The 20,565-nt window shown below is 40.2% G+C and overlaps 1 protein-coding gene across 3 annotated transcripts in view; it reads right to left on the bottom strand.

Moving 5' to 3' along the window:
• Positions 1-20,565, bottom strand: part of Polr3H (RNA polymerase III subunit H) — a 103,096-nt gene that overhangs the window by 9,641 nt on the left and 72,890 nt on the right. Inside the window, exon 7 of one of the 3 annotated variants that reach the window (XM_069324279.1) lies at positions 6,652-8,508. The exons of 1 other annotated variant lie outside the window; for it this stretch is intronic. The gene's annotated coding sequence lies outside the window, so the exon portion shown is untranslated. Of the gene's footprint in view, positions 1-6,651; positions 8,509-20,565 lie in introns of those variants that run through there. One more of the 3 variants, XM_069324290.1, reaches the window with a different exon arrangement.

Here is a 20,565-nt window from a genome sequence, read left to right as displayed (position 1 = left end):
GCAAAGACATGCTACTAAATGGCTCCCAGAACTGAAGGGCAAGAGCTACGAGGAGAGGTTAGAAGCATTAAATATGCCAAAAATAGAAGACAGAAGAAAAAGAGGTGATATGATCACTACATACAAAATAGTAACAGGAATTGATAAAATCGACAGGGAAGACTTCCCGAGACCTGGAATTTCAAGAACAAGAGGTCATAGATTTAAACTAGCTAAACACAGATGCCGAAGAAATATAAGAAAATTCACCTTCGCAAATAGAGTGGTAGACGGTTGGAACAAGTTAAGTGAGAAGGTGGTGGAGGCCAAGACCGTCAGTAGTTTCAAAGCGTTATATGACAAAGAGTGCTGGGAAGACGGGACACCACGAGCGTAGCTCTCATCCTGTAACTACACTTAGGTAATTACACTTAGGTAATTACACACACACTTAGGTATTAGGTAATTACACTTAGGTAATTACACCCCTAAAAAAGGTGACACCCCTAGGGTCAACACTTGCAGCAGAGGAGCTCCAGCATATTTCAACAATCCTAAGTATTGTAGTACAGGTTGATGGTAGTGAGTGGTGTCCCAGAGAACATAAAGGTATAGTGCTCTTGAAAAATAGGTGAGATAACAGGAAAGTGCTAAGGGAAGTGAAAAATCGGATGAGAAAAAGTTGCCCTAGTGTTTACAGTGCAGAGAAGAACATTCAAGATGGCCACTGGCAAGGGGGAAAAACAAAACAGAGCTTGATTTTGAGGGATTCAATGAAGAAAGCATTGATATTAGTAGTCTACATAACAAGTTGGTAAATTTAGATACTATAGTGAACTCTCATGTAGAAATAATTAGTAAATTGAAAGAAAGTAATGACCATTTGAATAGCAAAGTTTTATGTCTTGAGGGTTTAGTGAAAGACTTGCGCAAGGATAAGAATCAATTGGAAACAAATTGCAAAGCCATGGAAGAAGAAAATAAACTCTTAAAAATAGCTTTGGAAGAAGTTAAAGTAAATTTAAACATAAATGACTACAATAGGTTAGGCAAGGAAATTCAACAGGAGAAACAGCTTTTGTCAGCACAGATGGAGGAAGTTACACAGGGAATAGAACAGTGCAAGAAAGATATGCAACTCACTTATGCACAAGTGGCCAAGGAGAAGGAAAAAATAGAAGAAGCAGTAAAGGAAGTCAAACACTGCAGCAACCAAGATAAAACAAACATTAGGCTAGAAGTGAGGAAAGAATTGGCATCTAACCCGAAGTTGGTGCAAAACACAGTTGATCGGAGTAAGTCCCTGATCATTTTTGGCTGCAAAGAAAAGGCGATAACATCTAGGTCAGAAAGAGCTGTAGAAGAAGCTAAAGTAGTAGATAAAATTGTTGGCCTCGTGGAAGGTCTTACAAACAGAGAGAATGTGTGCGACTACAGGAGAATAGGCAGGTACGTAAAAGGGAAAGATCGACCTTTGAGGATCACCCTAAACGGTGCCAAACAGATGGAAGAAGTACTAAGGAATGCTAGAAAATTGCAAAGGGATGAGGATGGGAAAGGGTGGTCGTTAAGACGAGATCTTTCAAAAGAAGATAGAGAGAAGCTGAAACTGAACCTCGCCGAGGCAAAACATTTAAATGAGAGCAGGAATGAAGAAGAAATAAATTCTTTTTTCTACAAAGTGATAGGGGTAGGCAAACCAGTAAAGTGGTACATAAAGGCAAACCAACAAAATCAATAGAGAGAGGGGGAGTGAAGAATAAGGAGAGGGGGAACAAGTTCCTGAAGATTGCATACACCAACATAGATGGAGTGAGATCGAAGATACTGGAGTTAAGTGATGTAATACAGCTGCAGACACCAGACATTGTTGCACTCACGGAGACAAAACTTGAAGATGTAATTTTAAATGAGGTCATATTCCCAAGGGGCTACTCAATTTGGAGACGGGACAGAAAAATTAGGAAAGGCGGTGGCGTTGCTGTGCTGGTAAAAGAACACCTAAAGGTGAAGGAAATAATGACTGCCAATCCACAAGAAGTTGACATAATAGCACTAGAGATCTGCTATGAGGATGATAAACTAATGATGATAAATGCATATAGTCCACCGCCAAGCAGCACATGGTCAAAGGAGGAGCTAGATAGTAAACGTGAAGGTCTTATAACAATAATGAGAGATTATAGCGAGAGCGGATAACGATAGATCACGACTGTTGATAGTCGGTGACTTCAACTTGAAATCCATAGACTGGGAAGCATATGAAGCTAAAACAGAAGATTTTTGGAACTGTAAATTTGTAGACCTCATCCTGGAAACATTCTTGTATCAACATGTTAAACAAGCTACGAGGATGAGGGAAGGGGACGTTCCCTCCATGCTAGATTTGATATTTACCAGGAAGGAGGAAGAGATATTTGACATTCAGTACCTTCCTCCCTTGGGTAAAAGTGACCATGTCTTTTTGGGAATAAAGTATGCAATGCATTATAAGCTGGAAGAAAATAAGGAGGTTGAAGCAGTTGAAAAACCAGACTTCAGGAGAGGACATTATGGTGACCTTAGAAATTTTTTTAGTGAGTATAATTGGACAGACTTGATGCTAGGCAAGGAAGTGAATGAGATGTATGGCAAGTTTTGTGAAATATATGATAAAGGCACAAAAAAATTTATACCAAAACAGAGATGCAGAACTAGGAAACAGGATTGGTTCAATAGAAATTGCGAGAGGGCTAGAGACCGAAAGACACAAAAATGGAATCAATACAGGAAGAGGCCGAACCCCCAAACATACCAGCGATACAAAGATGCGAGAAACAACTACACAGCAGTGAGGAGAGAGGCAGAAAGAAATTTTGAAAAAGGGATTGCGGACAAATGTAAAACAGAACCAGGTCTATTCTATAAATTCATAAACAACAAATTGCAGGTAAAGGATAATATTCAGAGGTTGAAAATGGGAAATAGATTCACGGAAGATGAAAAGGAAATGTGTGAAACACTAAACGAAAAGTTCCAAAGTGTGTTTGTACAAAATGAAATCTTTAGGGAACCAGATACAATAAGAATTCCAGAGAACAACATAGAACACATAGAGGTGTCTAGAGACGAAGTGGAAAAAATGCTCAAGGAGCTCGGTAAGAACAAAGCAGCTGGCCCAGATGGCGTTTCACCATGGGTTCTGAGAGAATGTGCATCTGAGCTCAGCATTCCACTTCACCTGATCTTTCAGGCATCCCTGTGTACAGGAATCGTAGCAGACGGGTGGAAACAGGCTAACATAGTTCCAATCTACAAAAGTGGCAGCAGGGAAGACCCCCTCAATTATAGACCTGTATCATTGACAAGTGTAATAGTGAAAGTATTGGAAAAACTAATCAAAACTAAATGGGTAGAACACCTAGAGAGAAATGATATAATATCAGACAGACAGTATGGTTTTCGATCTGGAAGATCCTGTGTATCGAATTTACTCAGTTTCTATGATCGAGCCACAGAGATATTACAGGAAAGAGATGGTTGGGTTGACTGCATCTATCTGGACCTAAAAAAGGCTTTCGAAAGAGTTCCACATAAGAGGTTGTTCTGGAAACTGGAAAATATTGGAGGGGTGACAGGTAAGCTTCTATCATGGATGAAAAATTTTCCGACTGATAGAAAAATGAGGGCAGTAATCAGAGGCAATGTATCGGAATGGAGAAATGTCACAAGTGGAGTACCACAGGGTTCAGTTCTTGCACCAGTGATGTTTATTGTGTACATAAATGATCTACCAGTTGGTATACAGAATTATATGAACATGTTTGCTGATGATGCTAAGATAATAGGAAGGATAAGGAATTTAGATGACTGTCATGCCCTTCAAGAAGACCTGGACAAAATAAGTATATGGAGCACCACTTGGCAAATGGAATTTAATGTTAATAAATGTCATGTTATGGAATGTGGAATAGGAGAACATAGACCCCACACAACCTATATATTATGTGAGAAATCTTTAAAGAATTCTGATAAAGAAAGAGATCTAGGAGTGGTTCTAGATAGAAAACTATCACCTGAGGACCACATAAAGAATATTGTGCAAGGAGCCTATGCTATGCTTTCTAACTTCAGAATTGCATTTAAATACATGGATGGCGATATACTAAAGAAATTGTTCATGACTTTTGTTAGGCCAAAGCTAGAATATGCAGCTGTTGTGTGGTGCCCATATCTTAAGAAGCACATCAACAAACTGGAAAAGGTGCAAAGACATGCTACTAAGTGGCTCCCAGAACTGAAGGGCAAGAGCTACGAGGAGAGGTTAGAAGCATTAAATATGCCAAAACTAGAAGACAGAAGAAAAAGAGGTGATATGATCACTACATACAAAATAGTAACAGGAATTGATAAAATCGACAGGGAAGACTTCCTGAGACCTGGAATTTCAAGAACAAGAGGTCATAGATTTAAACTAGCTAAACACAGATGCCGAAGAAATATAAGAAAATTCACCTTCGCAAATAGAGTGGTAGACGGTTGGAACAAGTTAAGTGAGAAGGTGGTGGAGGCCAAGACCGTCAGTAGTTTCAAAGCGTTATATGACAAAGAGTGCTGGGAAGACGGGACACCACGAGCGTAGCTCTCATCCTGTAACTACACTTAGGTAATTACACACACACACACACACAGTGATATAACTTGCTTCTTGGTGTAAATCAACAGAGAATTTATTTTAGTCTTGAGCTATGCACATTCAAGACCAAAGTATACTTCCTGATGGTTGGTCAGTAAGATGTTGACCTTAATAACCCTCCTGAGATTCATAGGTAGTAGGCCTACACCAAACCAAACCAGGGGTATTGAATTCTCTATGCTTCTGAAACTAAGTAAAAAAAAAAAAAAAAGTTTAAATCATTATAATTATATTTATCCGTATATTTTGTTTTTTGGGGAGGGATATTTTTTCTTGACTTCATTTCACCACATTGTGACCTACAACTTTCAGTTATTTGAGTACGAATGCCAAACAATGTTTATTACAACATACAAGTAAATTCATGAATTAGAATTGCCTTATTCATTGTCGATAACTTCAATTTCAATTATTTCCATAACTAGAATTTCAACTTACTTCAGTATCCAAAAATCTAGTTTCTGACCGATTCTCACCATTTTTACATATAGTGTGCACAGCTGTCTGTTCTACAATCCCTACAGAATTGATTTTTTATAAACTCTAAACGTTTAGAGTTATATATTTTTTATGTCTAAATTTGCGCATATTTCAAATGCCATATTGACAAATTTTTTAACAGTAAACTATACTGAAAACCTATATTTTAAATATGTGAAAATGAAGACCATATGCTATTCTGAGAGCATAACAACATCAAATGATCAGTTAGTGATATTTTATATTTTTGCAGCTGACTTCAAAATCTGAAGTCTTCAATATTCAATTTTATAATTATTTTTTATTTTAATGTTTTTCAAATTACACTGGTATCATTAGACAAAGTTGGAGCAGTTGCCTAGTAGATTATGCACATAACATTTGAAAGAGTATCAAAAAATTAAAAAAAAAAAAAAAGCAGCTCAATGTCACACATCATATGACGTTTTGCGCAGCTTAAGTGGTTAAGTACTTGATGTGACTTAACATAAGCTTACCCCTTCCATTTATCTTTCTTTCTCTTTCCTTTTCTTTCTCTCTTCTCCCCTTTTTCTGTTCATTGTCTTCTCCTACGCTCCCTTGCTATTCTCTTCTTATTCCTATTACTATCTCCTTCGGTGGTTATAATAGGAGCTGCCTCGTATGGGCCAATAGGCCTTCTGCAGCTCTCATTATTACTACTATCCCCTACACCTTACTTCCCTCCTCAGCTCTCTCTTGCCTATTTATTGCCTTTCTCTACCTCCTCATCACAATCGACTTGAGAATGGTCCAGGACGGACCGAAACGTCGTCGTCCCTTCAACTTCTAGTGTGTGGTCTGGTCAACATGCATGCAGTGTATCCAACATAGCATCACTGATTCAACCCTATAATTATTCAGTTTTCTTGTATGTACATTTCTTTTAATTACACCTTATTAGGGTTAAAGGTATATACAGTAAGTGTATTTACAAATATGTTCATAAGTATTACTCTCAAACAGCAGAGTATCAAGAGATTTCATTTGTTCTATAGTTGGTAAGGTGCAGACACCACCGAGGAAGGCGTCTAGCCAAGTTAGTAGCGTGGGTGGACTTGTCTGAGGTGGACCTGTAATTATGAGTTAAGTCAAAAGTGCCTGTTTAGTTCAGTTTACATAGCTAATTGCCTGATTAGACCATTATTTGCATACCCATCTATCCATTAAGATTTAATCAAGTGATAAGTGCTCATAGGAGTTACTTACCTTATTATATGTATGTTGTTGGAATAATTCTGGTGATTACCTGCATTTTATTTATTTGTTTGTAAGTTCCTTTGTAACCATTACTTATAGTATATTGCTTTGCGTATTAAGCAGTTGACTTATTTATCCCTAGACAATTGTAGTTGGCAAGACCACATTTATATCTATTTTACAACTGCAAAAGCAGAGGAACCATACTCAGAGGTCGAGGGTCATAACATACATCATGGCCTTTCACATTTCCAATACTTACCACACAATTTTAAAAAGTTAAGAAAATAAAACAACACTGTACTTTGTGTGTGTATTTGATAAATAAGCTTATATGGTAACTACAGCCACTAAGTTCACTAATATCACAGCTTTTATATAAACATCTCTACCACTTACTAGCAGTAAGATAGTAAGTGGAAGATACTTCTTCCAGCCATAACTAATGTAGGAAATATTTTGTAAGAATAACCATATAACAATATATTTGAAAAAACTAGCTAAACCTTAGTACATTAACTGCTATACTCCACATCTCCATTTTTTTTAACACAGCAGGGTGGAGTGAAATTTTAAATTAAATAAAGTGTAGTTTTAATCCCAGCCAAATGTGTCGAAAGTAAGAAAAACTGCATTTGGGGGCGACCGACGCCATTTTTCGGCTGCCAACCGCTCTGAACATGTCCTTAGGAAAGGCGGTCAAAATGGCTAAGATAGCCATAACTCGCCAACCATTGGTGCCCAGAGACATAATTTATGGCTCTAAATTTGCAGAATCCTCATGCTTCTCTGATTTAAAAACAAATTTTTTCTCAATTTGTGCAAGAAAAAAGTTATTGGAATTTTTTTTATCGAGTATTTAAGGGGGTCAAAATGGGAAAATTCCTATATTTCACCTTTAAATCATCATTTATTATTATTTTAGTTTATTTATGACAGTTGTAATGAATTGAAATACATAAAATTAAGTTTCCATTATAAACATAACAAATACACTTTGCAATCATAATATATTTATAATATACAAAGCACGTTATGATTGGTTATAAATGGGAATGAAATGGAGATTCAAAGAAGTTCAATAGCAATGAAAGTTTTACACTGTGGCTACTCTAATAGTCATGAAAATTTGCCATCTGGAGCACTGCTAACAAAGCAACATGTAACAGAGAGGGCTATCACTTCAAGAACTTTTGGACAGTGGTTGCTGTGAACGATGTTGCCAAGGAGGTTTATGACATTTTATGCAACATCTATCAGTACACCATATACAAAAAAGGGGAAGGATCGGTGGCATCGTTTAGCCCTTAAACTGCGCAACACGTCATATGACGTGTTGAGTAACTTGCTATAAATTGCGCATCATGTCATATGACGTGATGGAGTACCGCGCAAGATTTGAATGGCCAGCAGGGTTGGGGAGGCCCCCCATATGCTGCCCAGGGGCTATAGTAAAGTCGCCATTTTGTAAAAATAAATCCAGCTCACGCTGCGAATGTGTGGGAGGCCCTAGTTTCCCAGCGGTCATCATGGCGAGCGCACGGCCAAACGCCTCCCGGGCACGCACCACGCAATCACTTACCGGTGAGGTAAGGAAGGATGGTGAGGAAGTGATTTTGATGACTGACAATGATAAGACTACACACAATTGACCGATGATAGTAGCACAGACAGTGAAAATGAGATACAGCCTCCTCCCATGGCGAGGTCTACACACTCACCCATGCCACCTCGCCCAGTGTCTACTCCAATCCACCCTCAACCACACAGTTCCTGTGCTTATATAGAGTATGAGGATATTTTGGGCGATGAGTCAGAGGAAGGTGACTCATTTTCTGGATTTAGTGAAGTGCATTCAGAGCATAGTGTTGCTGCGCCTGTTACTAGTACCAGTGGTGTTACCGGGCAAGAATTTGTTGCATTAGCAGCACAGCATATGTCGCTGGCACCACATGAGGAACCAAGACCCTCATGTTCACGTGATATCACCTCACGTTCACGTAGCGGCCGTACTTTGCGTCTTTGCGTAGATAGGCATCAGCTCCTGGTCCATGGTGTGCAACGCTTCTTTGCCGTCATGTCGCTGTTGCGTCTCGCAGGACACCAGGTGTACTTGTATGGAGTGATGGTGACGATTTTATTCCTCTAATTTCTGCCTTTGACAATAAAAGACATTGGGATTACAGACCTTTTCCCTGATAATGGTGAGGACATGTGTGAAATGGAATATTTTACAGCATTTTATGATGAGCTGCTCATGGAATATATTGTACACCAAATGAACCTTCATATGGCTCATCTCATTGGAAAAGAGATAACAGAATATTCACGATTGCAGCGTTGGAAAAACACAACTGTAGGTGAAATGTATGTATTTTTAACAATATGTATGTTGATGAAGTATTGTGTCAAACACACTATCACTAATTATTGGAGCAAAGACCAGACTATTCCAACACCTTTCTTCGGGAAATATATGTCTTGAGACAGGTTTCAGATACTCCTCAGGTGTCCACATTTTGCAAGTAATGAGGACTGGACAGAGGATTGATAGACTTTGGCGAGTCAGGCACTATATGAATGAAGTGATTGGAAAGATCAGAGATTTCTACGTACGAGCACAGAAGCTGGTGATTGACGAATCCCTTGTGGTTTTTAAGAGACATGTTGCCTTCAAGCAGTATATTCCCTCCAAGTGCAACAGATTTGGATTGAAATTCTTTGTTCTTTGTGACTGTGAAACAGTTTACGTGTTACACATTATTCTGTATTCTGCTAGTGATGTTAACATTCCCAGAAACGACCAACATGGTTTCTCAGGTAGTGTGGTGAAGTCACTGATGGCACCATGGATGAACAAGGGCCACATTTTGTACACGGATAACTACTATACAAGTCCCTTGTGTTATGATCTCAGCCTACAGGAGAAACGAGTCTCCCTCCTTGAGAGTTATTCATCAAGCCTGACCTGATTAGAAGGTCTAGCAAATATTGAGGTGATAACCCATATGTAAAATAGTTGCTTGGATATACAGTGTATATAACAATTTAAGATTATGGGCAGTGAAGAAGAAAACAGATAAATGACTGGTTAGAAGATGTGGACATTTTGCTGGAGGCGTGAGGCTCGCTTCTGGAGGGGCTTTGACCTCACTTGAGTGCCAGACATCGCAGGGGAAAGCCGCGCTCCGTTGAGCTCCCGTCAGAAGGAAACCCCTAGTGATATATCTCGAAGAGAAGAGAAGTATGCAGATGTGCCAGCTGTAGAATCGAGCTGGGAACGATGTGGTCTCAAGTCCTGGTCGACGAGCAGATATTAAATCGCCCAGAGGCATTATTGTGGGCCGTGGAAGCGCCCTGACCAAGCTCTGTCAGAGGGATAGCGCCCTCGACTAGACAATCTGTGGTAAGCACGATTTAAGCCAGTTCATAGTGATTGCTTGTAGTTGGTCGTGTGCCCAGCGACAGTAGCGATGTTTATTTATAAGTTAGACATGTTTTAATAAGGCAGAAGGCCTGAAATAAGAGAGTGGAGAGGGAGGAACACGGAGCGACGTCCGTCCCCTCTGAGCGCTGGCGGGCAACTGAGGGAGCCTGGCTCCTGACAGTGAAGGACCCTCCCTGAGTGAGGAGGCCCGCCGGGCGAGGTGGAGTATGGACCCGCCCAAAACGGGGGAGTCCACTCTCACTGTATGTACAGGACTGATAGAGGTTGGAGGCAAACATATTGTGTGATTATTTTTGTTTGTGTGTTAAAGGGAAAACAATTTTATTGGAGTGTCGATGGGTTGCAGGTTTGTCTTTGGGGAAGGAGTTGCTGAGAACTTCGATGCCAGCACAGATGAAGTAGTTGATGAGACTCCAAGGTAGTGGCGGCGAGGACCTCGAGCTGTGAGGAGAAGCAGTGAAGAGGAGTGTCACGTGCTTCTGTAGAGGTGGTGAAGCACCATAGTTGCTCGGGGAAACTTCATGGTGTAGCAGCCAAGAGAGCTGTGGAGGAACCTAGCAGAAGTAGTAGAGCACCATAGTTGCTCAAGGAAAACTTCATGGTAGCAGCCTGGAGGAGCTGCAGAGGATCCTGGTAGTTAAGCCCAGAAGAACCTGAAGATATCAGGGTAGTGAACTTCCAGAGGTGAAGGGAAGTTCTGGTGGATTACTTGTAGGGAGTTGATAGTGTTTGGTTGTCATTAGCGTGCAAGACGCAGTGAGAGGTGAGTGATTGTTGGCATTCTTATGTCTAGGAGTGTTTTATACTGAAGTTTAGAGTTACAATCGTAGGCTGGATTACCTACAGACGTATGTGTTCTAGGACTGATAGAGTGATCGATTGATCATTGCTGCGTATCAATGAACATTTATACTGATATGTTATTGCATTCACATGCTGATTTTCTTTGTACTGTACACATTTATAGATACATATATATATTCTCTTGCTGATGGTGCAACAGTGTATGTAGACTTGATCTACTTGAGGAGGTTGATAGTATCAGGTGGTTACCACTTGATAAGCTGATGATAGAGTTCTGATGGTGTTGGAGTGCAACCTAATTATAATATTATAGAGTATAGGATTCATTATTATTATATGTGTGTATGTATCGTGTATGTGCTTTGTCCAGTAAATGTATCCCAATATGCTGGTGTTTGCCCTTGTCCTAGTGAGGCTTCCCAGGAATAGTAAAGAAAGAGAGAGAGAGAGAGAAAGAACCAAGAACCACTGCTGTGGACAGGGTAGGATGGAAAATTAGTAAGTCAAAGGGGATTGAGGAGATCATATCACATAAGGAGAGAGTGGGGGAAGTCACAGCGGCTCGAGTGGGTGTGTGCACGTGACAACGAGGCTAAGTGTTGGAGCCGCATCCCCTAAACGTGTGACGTTGAGCCCCTCTCCAAGAGCCAGAAGCGCCACGGGTGATCTCCTAGAGAGGTATAAGCACTTTACCGAGTTGTGGGCTGGGTTGTCCGTAGAGAAGGTTCAACGACGACAACACCAACCAACCCACAGACTATAATACTTGCTAGCTAGGTTCCTGATTGAAAATAGAACTGGATTGGTTGGCACAGTAAAGCAAAGAAGAAGGGAAATGCCAGTGTTTGACAATAAACTTGAAGTTGGTGACTGCGAACTAAGAAAATGTGATCAAATATTCTCAGTTAGGTGGAAAGACAAGAGAGAAGTGAACTTGCTGACAGCTGTTCATGATGGTACAATGATGAACAGTGGCAAGGTAACGCAAGAACCAGTATATAAGCCAGATTGTGTTCTTGACTATAATATCAACATGCGTTTGGTTGATAAATCTGACACGATGGTGGGCACTGTCGAGTGTATGGGGAAAACATTGAAGGGGACAAAAAAAAAAAGTTTTTCTTCATCTTGTTGACATTTATTTGGATTTGATCCAAATTTTTATATTTTTGTTCATCTTGTTGGATTTGAACGTTCTCATAATCCATCCTATCTTTTTCCTGGCGTGTTATACTCAAATTCTGTCAGTTGAAATGTAACCAATCACAGGCGAGTAGGCCTCTGACGTCATGCCAGACAGAGGAGCATCAAGCATGCTCCCAGCAGCCTCAGTTATCCTCACAGACTCAGAGTAGAAGGACCTCGGCTAGGCAGATATATACCTTGCTATCTCAGTCAATAAATATATACAGAAGCGACTACTGTGTCTACCTTCTACCCGAACAAGGCAAACGAATACTGGTAGCAGCATTGGGATCCAGAAATTTTTTTCTGGAAACAAAAGTTCAAGTACCCAGCATCGCCTCGTGTTCCAGCCGCCACCGCCACCGCCATAAGCCGCCATCCTGCCACCCACGCATCAAATATTGTGCCAGACCGGGGTCCTGCCATCAACCACTACTCCAGGCCAACGTTTCAGAAGTAAGGGTCAATATTTTCCTGTGAGAACGCGCACTCATCAGTGAGGAGGAAGGAAGCTTCCCGCGCCAGCCATTTTTGAATCATGCGCCACCACGTGGGAACCTACACCCACCACCACCACCGCCACCCAAGCTGACAGTATCAAGCTTCGTGAGGGTGCAAGCTACTGCAATCGTCGTCAGCCATCGTCGCAAGTATCAACTGGTTATTCCATCGTCGCAATATTGTCGTCGTCAGAATTTATCTTCGTGCTTCTAGCGTGAACAGTGTGGGGTCCCTGAGTCTCGCGCCACCGCCGCCAGGAGCGCTGCCGTCGCATCCAGTTTGTAAACACGCCTCACATGGGCCTCTTCAGATCTTCACGACGCTTCTCCTACTTTGGCTACTGGTGATCCTCATAAATTACAACCCTGAGATAAGTAATTGCTAGTTGAGAACAACGTGCCAAGTGCTAAAAAGTGACTTATGTCATAATTCCCATAATATCCTGTGAATTAACCATTCAGTGACTTGTTCAATATTGGAGCTGGTTCAGTACTCCACTCCCCACAGTTTTCTTGTGTGATTTCAACATTCCTGCTTCTTACAGTAATTTCATTGAATTTTAATTGTTCTCCTAGAGTGTTATTGGTAAATTTAAATTCCAGTGAAGTAAGAAATCCTTGTTTTAGTAGCATATAAGGATTTGTGCAATATAATTTTTTTTTAATTCCTCCAGGCCTAAAATTTAAATTTATTCCTTCAACATTGCATATTATAATTTTTTTACCATAGTTATATACATTCCTGTGTCCAGTTTATGTGCTACATACATATTTCTTGCATTGCCACTTGCTGTGTTGAATCTTTTTTAATGAAATTTTGCAATTGCACTTCCAGTTTTTATATTCTCAATTGCTGTGCTTAGTCTGGTTTAATTAATTTACATACATCTAATTCCAGTCATTTTTTTAATGAAAGATTGCTAAATTTAGTTTACAATTGCTTGTTCTTGATTATTTTCTTGCCTAGCCCAATTTAATAATTTTATTTCTGCCATTTTTACTTTAGCCAAGTTGATATTTTTTTGTGTTTATTTTTGTGTATACTATTTCTGATGCCAGGTGCACTTAATTATAATCTGCGTTCAAATATTACTTCCACAGCTGTGACAATGCCTACCACTGTTGAAACCCCTTCAGACTCAACAGGAGCAGTTGCTCATCCCAATGGCCAGAGATCAGCTCAGGAAATGGCTATTCCTCTTTTTGCCGGTGAATCCCGCTTATTAGAGTCATGGTTTAGTAAGGTTGAAGCGAAAACAGTTGCACGTTTTTCTAAGCCTACTGATGCCGAATACTTAGCAATTGCACGGTCAGCCGTGGACATAACCAAAGGTGATGCACGTTTTGTTGTTGATGAGAAAGCCATTGTTAGCCTCCAGTCTTGGCCTGAATTTAAGGATTTCTTTCGCCGTCGCTTTGTTAATAAAGAAGACCTTGACCCATATAGGTTAGTCAAGAAAATTGCCAATGCCACCATGCAGCCTGGTGAATCGTTTAATGCGTTTACTAGCCGTCTCGATCAGTATCTGTATGCCTTAGTTTCTGCTATGAATAATTCGACTTGGTTAGATAAAGACAATAATCTGTCCCCTGAGGCTATGGCCAAAATGATAGCATTTGGTACTTTAATGCATTTTGCCCCCGAGCATACAAAACCAATCGTTGAGCAACAAAATTTTGGTGTTAAACATGAAATTGGTGAAGTATTTGAGGCTATTAACAATGCCGCAGATAAACTAGCTCCCCGAAGTGCTCAACTGTTGCCACCTTCTGATGCTGTAAATGTAGTAACAAGCTCTCAGCATCCTCCCACAAACTCTCAAAACTCTTGGTCGCAGAAGCGTACCCATGCTCGTAGCCCCCAGTCAAATTCGCCGCCTCATAAATTGCCGAAACGCCATAGTCCACAACCATCCACTCCCTCATGTTGGCATTGTGGTAAGAGTAACCACCTTGCAAGGGACTGTTGGTCCGCCCCTAGATCATCACCTCCTAGACAATTCTCTCGGTCCCCTCATCAATCTAATTATTCTAGGCTACCATATTGCAAATACCATAAACAAGTTGGTCACCACACTGCGGATTGTAGAGCTAGGCAAAGGACATCTCCACCTCGTAACTCCCATGGTCAGTCTTGGTGAGGCTCACAGCGTCCAAGACATTATCAGAACTCTCGTAATTACAACTCCCAGCCCAGCTATAATGCAACTTCAAATTATAATGCTCAGTCACAGAATGCTGGAGCTCAGAATGTTCACTCCATGTCGTCGGGAAACCCCCAAGGCCATCCGCTAACCAATTCAAGCTAGCCAATCCTAGTGCCCTCCCTGTGTATTCAGTAGCTACCCAAAATAGATTTGGACACTTGACAGAGGAGGACACTGACTCTAGACCAGTTGTAGATGTTGACGGATCCACAGTAAATTTGACACAAACAAGACGCAGATATCCCAGACAATATAAGTCAAAAGTAGTAACTTGTCCAGTCTCAAGTGATGGTCCCCTTGTATCAGCCATTGTACATGGTAGAGTTTTAAAAGTTTTTCTTGACTCAGGTGCAAAAATTAATATTGTCAAGCCCTCAGCTCTTAGAGACATTGAAAGTAAGCACCCTACTATTTTAAAACAGTCACACATACCTTTTCTAAGTGGTATTTCAGGAAATACTGTAAAGTAAAAGTTCAGGGTGAAATTGACCTACCACTCAAGTTCAATGATGTCACATTGTCTATAACATGTTTAGTTGTTGACATTATTCATTTTCCTGGAGACATTCTCTTAGGTCTGTACACCATGATTGATGAAAATATTGCATTGTTTCCCCATCGTTGGAACATAAGTATCAAAGACCATGTCATACCCTTGTATAGCATGTATCGACAGGGCCACGAGTTCAATCTTCAATCAGATTATGTTAATTTTGTTGACACCCGCCTTGCAAGCGTAGGTTTGTCAGATCATTGTCGTGGTAGCATACCCGAGAAAACGGGCACTCGATTGAAGCATAGTAGTTGTGCAGTTGTTAAGGAGAATGAGTATCGGGACTTTCTGGAAGGGGACGCCCTAACGGATTCTCGTTGTCTCGCTCGCCTGGCAGCTTCCATCTCTGAAGTCAGTGGTTCCATGGCTACTGACACTGTGCTACACCCTCATTCTCTCACCAGAATAAGAGTTAAGGTTCAGGGAGTGCCTGAGTTGTCGGATGTGATTGCGGAAAGTGAAACATGTAAAGTGAATGGTACATTTGTTGAACCCTCCTGGCACACAGTGCAGGATGGTACTGTCACACTTTTTATCGCAAACACAAGTAATGCCGATATCCATCTCCAGTCTGGTACCCATGTTGTAGATTTTGCCCATTACTCGTTACCGGTGCGAGTTGTGGATGATGTCTCCATGGATCATACTGTTTGTACACTCACACCAGGAGAACAGGGATCTCAGCCAGAGGTGCAAGCGCAACACCTCAGTCCTACTGATTTTCCTGACTCTGTGGCTCAGCTTTTGAAAATTTTGAACAAGAATAGAGCTGTTGTTGCTCTACCAGGAGAAAAATTAGGTCTCACTCCTCTTATTACACATAAAATTCCCCTTGAACAAGGAACTACGCCTATTTATGTACCAGCTTACCGTCTTCCCCATTCTCAGAGAGCAGAAGCAGATAGACTTGTAGAGGAAATGTTACAGAGTGATGTAATTGAATCGAGTAATTCGCCATGGAACGCTCCATTGATTCTTGTACCAAAGCGAGATGGGACTTGGAGACCTGTAATTGATTATCGCAAGCTTAACAGAGTAACAATACCTGATCGTTTCCCACTTCCAGTTCTCAATGATTTGTTGCAAAGTATTGGTCGAAACAAAGTATTCTCAACGTTAGATTTGTTGCAGGGATTCTGGCAAATCCCCCTTGATGAGGAAAGTAAACAATTGACAGCCTTTAGTACTCCCAATGGTCATTTTCATTTCAAAAGAATGCCGTTTGGTTTGCGTAGTAGTCCAATAACCTTTTCACGGCTCATGACAAATCTATTTCGTAGATTGATAGGAAGTACGCTTCTAGTTTACCTTGATGATCTCATAATCATGTTGCAAGATGTTCAGACTCATTTCCAGAACCTTGAAAAAGTACTTGCAAAGCTCGCTGAAGCTACTTTAAAAATAAAGCTTGCAAAATGTTCATTTTTAAAGCAAAAGATTAATTTCCTAGGTCATACAGTTACACCTTCAGGTATTACATTGAATGAATAAAAAATTATTGCTGCCCGTGATTTTCCAACACCTCGTACCGCAGAAGCCGTAAGACAGTTCACAGGTCTTGTAGGATTTTATCGTTCATTTATTGCTGGATTCTCTATTATAGCCGCTCCGCTTTACAAGTTGCAAAGAAAAGATGAACCCTTTGTTTGGGGAGAGGCCCAGGATCAGTCATTCAAAAAACTCAAAGCAGCCTTGATTTCGTCACCTGTCCTTAGGTACCCAGATTTTTCTAAACCTTTTACGTTGGTTACAGATGCTAGTGACATAGGTCTAGGTGCTGCATTACTTCAAGCAGAAGGCCACGCAATAGCTTATGCTAGCCGTACTTTATCTAAAGAAGAGAAAAATTATAGTGCAACAGAACGAGAAGCCTTGGCAGTTGTTTGGGCACTTAAACATTTCAAGGATACAATTTATAATTACCCAGTTCATGTTCTTACAGATCACCAACCATTAATTCCCTTGTTCAAAAATAAGAATCCAGTTGGAAAGTTTGCTAGATATTTGCTCACAATTCAAGAATTCAATCCCACATTTGGATATATTCCAGGAAAGCAAAATGTTGTAGCCGATGCGTTTTCTCGACACGTAGCTGCGATTCAGTTAAATTACCCAGCATTAGATGCTACTGTAGTAGAAACGGAACAAAGACAAGACCCCATATGGGCACCCGTCATTAAATTTTTGACTAAGCAAGACACTCGCCCGATTCATAAACCGCCAGTACCATTGAAAGAACTAGTTATGTTGGACAATTTACTGTGTAGAGTAATAAAGCTAGGGACAGCCCCGAGGAAATGTTGTCAGTTAGTTGTTCCAGCTGTCTTGGTACCAACTGTGTTAAAAATTATCCATGATGCTCCTGCAAGTGCACATCCAGGAAAGGATCGTACACTCCAACAAGGTCGATTGAAATATTTTTGGCCAAAAATGGCTAAGGAGATTGCTCATTATGTTGACAGATGTTTAACTTGTTTACAGCACAAGGGACATGTTTCAGGACCTAATCCAATTCAGGTGTACCCAGCAACTAAAGCTCCTTGGGAACGAATATCGATGGATTTATTGACAAATTTTGCGGAAACAGAGAAAGGGAACAAACATTTGCTTGTAATGGTCGATAATTTTTCACGGTTTTGCGAACTAGTTCCTATCCCGAACAAAACAGCAGAAACCATAGCCAGCGCATTCCATGACCAAATAATTTGTAGATATAGTATGCCTAAAGTAATCCTTTCAGATAATGGTCCAGAATTCAGTAATAGTATTTTAACTAGCTTGTGTGATTTATATAACATCAAAAAATGTAGCATCATGCCTTATCATCCGGCAAGTAATGGACTAGCTGAACGTACTAACAGGAAAGTGTTAGATGCCTTGAGAGTCACGTTGAATTTTGATAACAATTGGGATGATTTTATACCCTTAATTCAGTGTGCTATAAATTCTTCAATTAATGTTTCTACTGGTGACACACCTCACGCTATTCTTTATGGTACAGATAAGATCCTCCCTAATGAATTGATTAACGTACCTCCTACTCCCTTATATAACGTAGATGATTTTGTTCAAGTGAAGCGTAGACAGATGCAATTAGTATTCAAGAAAATACGAGAACAACTGTCCAAAGCTACAGCCGAGTTCACTCTAGCAAGAAATGCACGAACTAAACCCAGTAAAATAACTATTGGATCTGTAGTAATGATACTTAACCAACACAGGTCTGGTCCTATATACAAGTTAACTAAGAAATTTTTGGGTCCATATAAGGTAATCGAGCTTATTAAAGGTAACAAATACAGACTTAAGAACTTGTTAACAGGAGAGTATATAAATGAACATTTAGACCACATGAAGTTAGCTAAAATGACTTGACGAGACTGATGAGGAAGATGACAATGAACTTACCCAGACAGATACTCCTACTCGGACACCACCTTCTGTGGTTGACAGACCACTGGATGTTCAGCAACCCCATACTAGCAATTATAATCTTAGATCTAGACCTCTCGTTTCAACCGTGCACTCACCACATGTCCATTGGCTAGATGTTAACGAGGATATCTCTCAAGATGATAGTTTGTCGCATGAAGTTTCACCTGTTCCGGACCTTCAGTCAGAGCCAGAGTTGTATAGTGCTCTGGATGAGCTAGGTGTAGATATCCGCAGAATTTATAATTGAGTGCACTCTGCAGTTATTCTGTTGTTTTGAAAAAAAAAAAAAAAAAAAAAAAACTCATTTGCAGTATTTCTACCACATGTGTCTTATTATTACCATTATATATAATGTATAGTTTTTCTCAACTTTATTTGGTTATAAATTAGATGCCATTGTTAAGTCTACTACCATTTGTATTTTTACAGTGCTTGTCATAAGAGTTATTATTGTTCTAGCAACCACATTAAGGCCAGTGAATCCTGACTGCTATCACGCAGATGTTAGTCTTCTTGATCCAGGTCTTGTATATGCTTGTAAATATATTGCACATTATATATATTGTACATTGGTCTTGTAAATATATTGTATTATTTCAGAAAAAAAAGAGAGAAAAAAAAAAAATCATTATCTATCTTGAAATTCAATTGTGGTTGTTAGGTCAGAACTTTGTTCTATTAATGTAATAATTGTTTAATTTTGTATGGTTTTCAAGCATATGCCATTGACACATGTTAATAATTTTGTTTAGGCAATACCTTGAGTTGTATTGTTCATATCTGATCAGTAGACATACACATGTTCTTAATACTCTGGTTTAATCAAAGCATTGTTACCATGATTTTCACCTATTATGATGATTTTTTTTTTTTTTGTGCATATATGCCGAGTTGTTAGTATTACGCACACCTGATCTTCTTTCAATGTTTTATTATGCAAATTTCACATGTAAGCCATTATTGAATGCCACCGAGGTCCTTTCAGTATCATTGTAACTATATAGCTAGCCAGAGCTTGTCGACAAGGGACGTCGACTTGGTAGCGTGTCCGAGCGGTGTTATACTCAAATTCTGTCAGTTGAAATGTAACCAATCACAGGCGAGTAGGCCTCTGACGTCATGCCAGACAGAGGAGCATCAAGCATGCTCCCAGCAGCCTCAGTTATCCTCACAGACTCAGAGTAGAAGGACCTCGGCTAGGCAGATATATACCTTGCTATCTCAGTCAATAAATATATACAGAAGCGACTACTGTGTCTACCTTCTACCCGAACAAGGCAAACGAATAGGCGCCGCTATATTTACTCAGTTATGTTCACTAAATACAGTATCAGGTTGTAAGACATAATAATTCCCAGATCTTTTACATATAGCTTTCCTTCTACGAGTAGGTCTGATTGTGTCTTGAACCCTGTGTTTTCTTTAAGTTCCTGATTTCCACCATACCTAAGTACTAGTACAGTGGAACCTCAGGATACGAATGTCCCTCTTTACTAAGGATGCCAATACGAGAACAGAAACGCATAAGGCGAACGATATCAAAAGTATCTGATTCACCAAGAATTCTATCACTGGACAAGCGATCATGTGGGACAGTCGGAAAGCAAGACAAGAATGGAAGTCAGGACATTCAACAAGAATATACACGACTGTAAGAGGAAAAATACAATTTGGACAATAAGGAGCAGGGTGACGCTCCATTAAGTGACCGTGAGTAAAACGTGTATGGCCAATACGCAACCTCGCCAGAGCAGTTTCCCATCACCAGTTACGGTGGTAGGAGGAAGGCCATGAGGACACACTACCCTTAAGAGTACGCAATTTGTTACCAGTAACAGAAAACCAACAATCCTGCCAACGGGTATGGATGGAGGAATGAATAATTGGGTAAAAGTTGGAATAAGGAATACCTTTACGGGAGATGGGACAAGAGCTGACAGCTTCCCTAGCGGTAGCGTCCACACGCTCATTTAAAGAAACACCAATATGGCTGGGAACCCAGCAAAATTCAACTGACTTAAATTTACTGGAAATAAGAAACAGCCAATGTTGAATCTCAACAACCACTGGATGGACCAGAT

The sequence above is a fragment of the Procambarus clarkii genome, chromosome 2 (genome assembly GCF_040958095.1).
Source record: "Procambarus clarkii isolate CNS0578487 chromosome 2, FALCON_Pclarkii_2.0, whole genome shotgun sequence".
NCBI classification, from domain to species: Eukaryota; Metazoa; Arthropoda; class Malacostraca; order Decapoda; family Cambaridae; genus Procambarus; species Procambarus clarkii.
The sequence above is the reverse complement of the archived record's forward strand: the minus strand, read 5'-3'. Positions and strand labels throughout refer to the sequence as shown.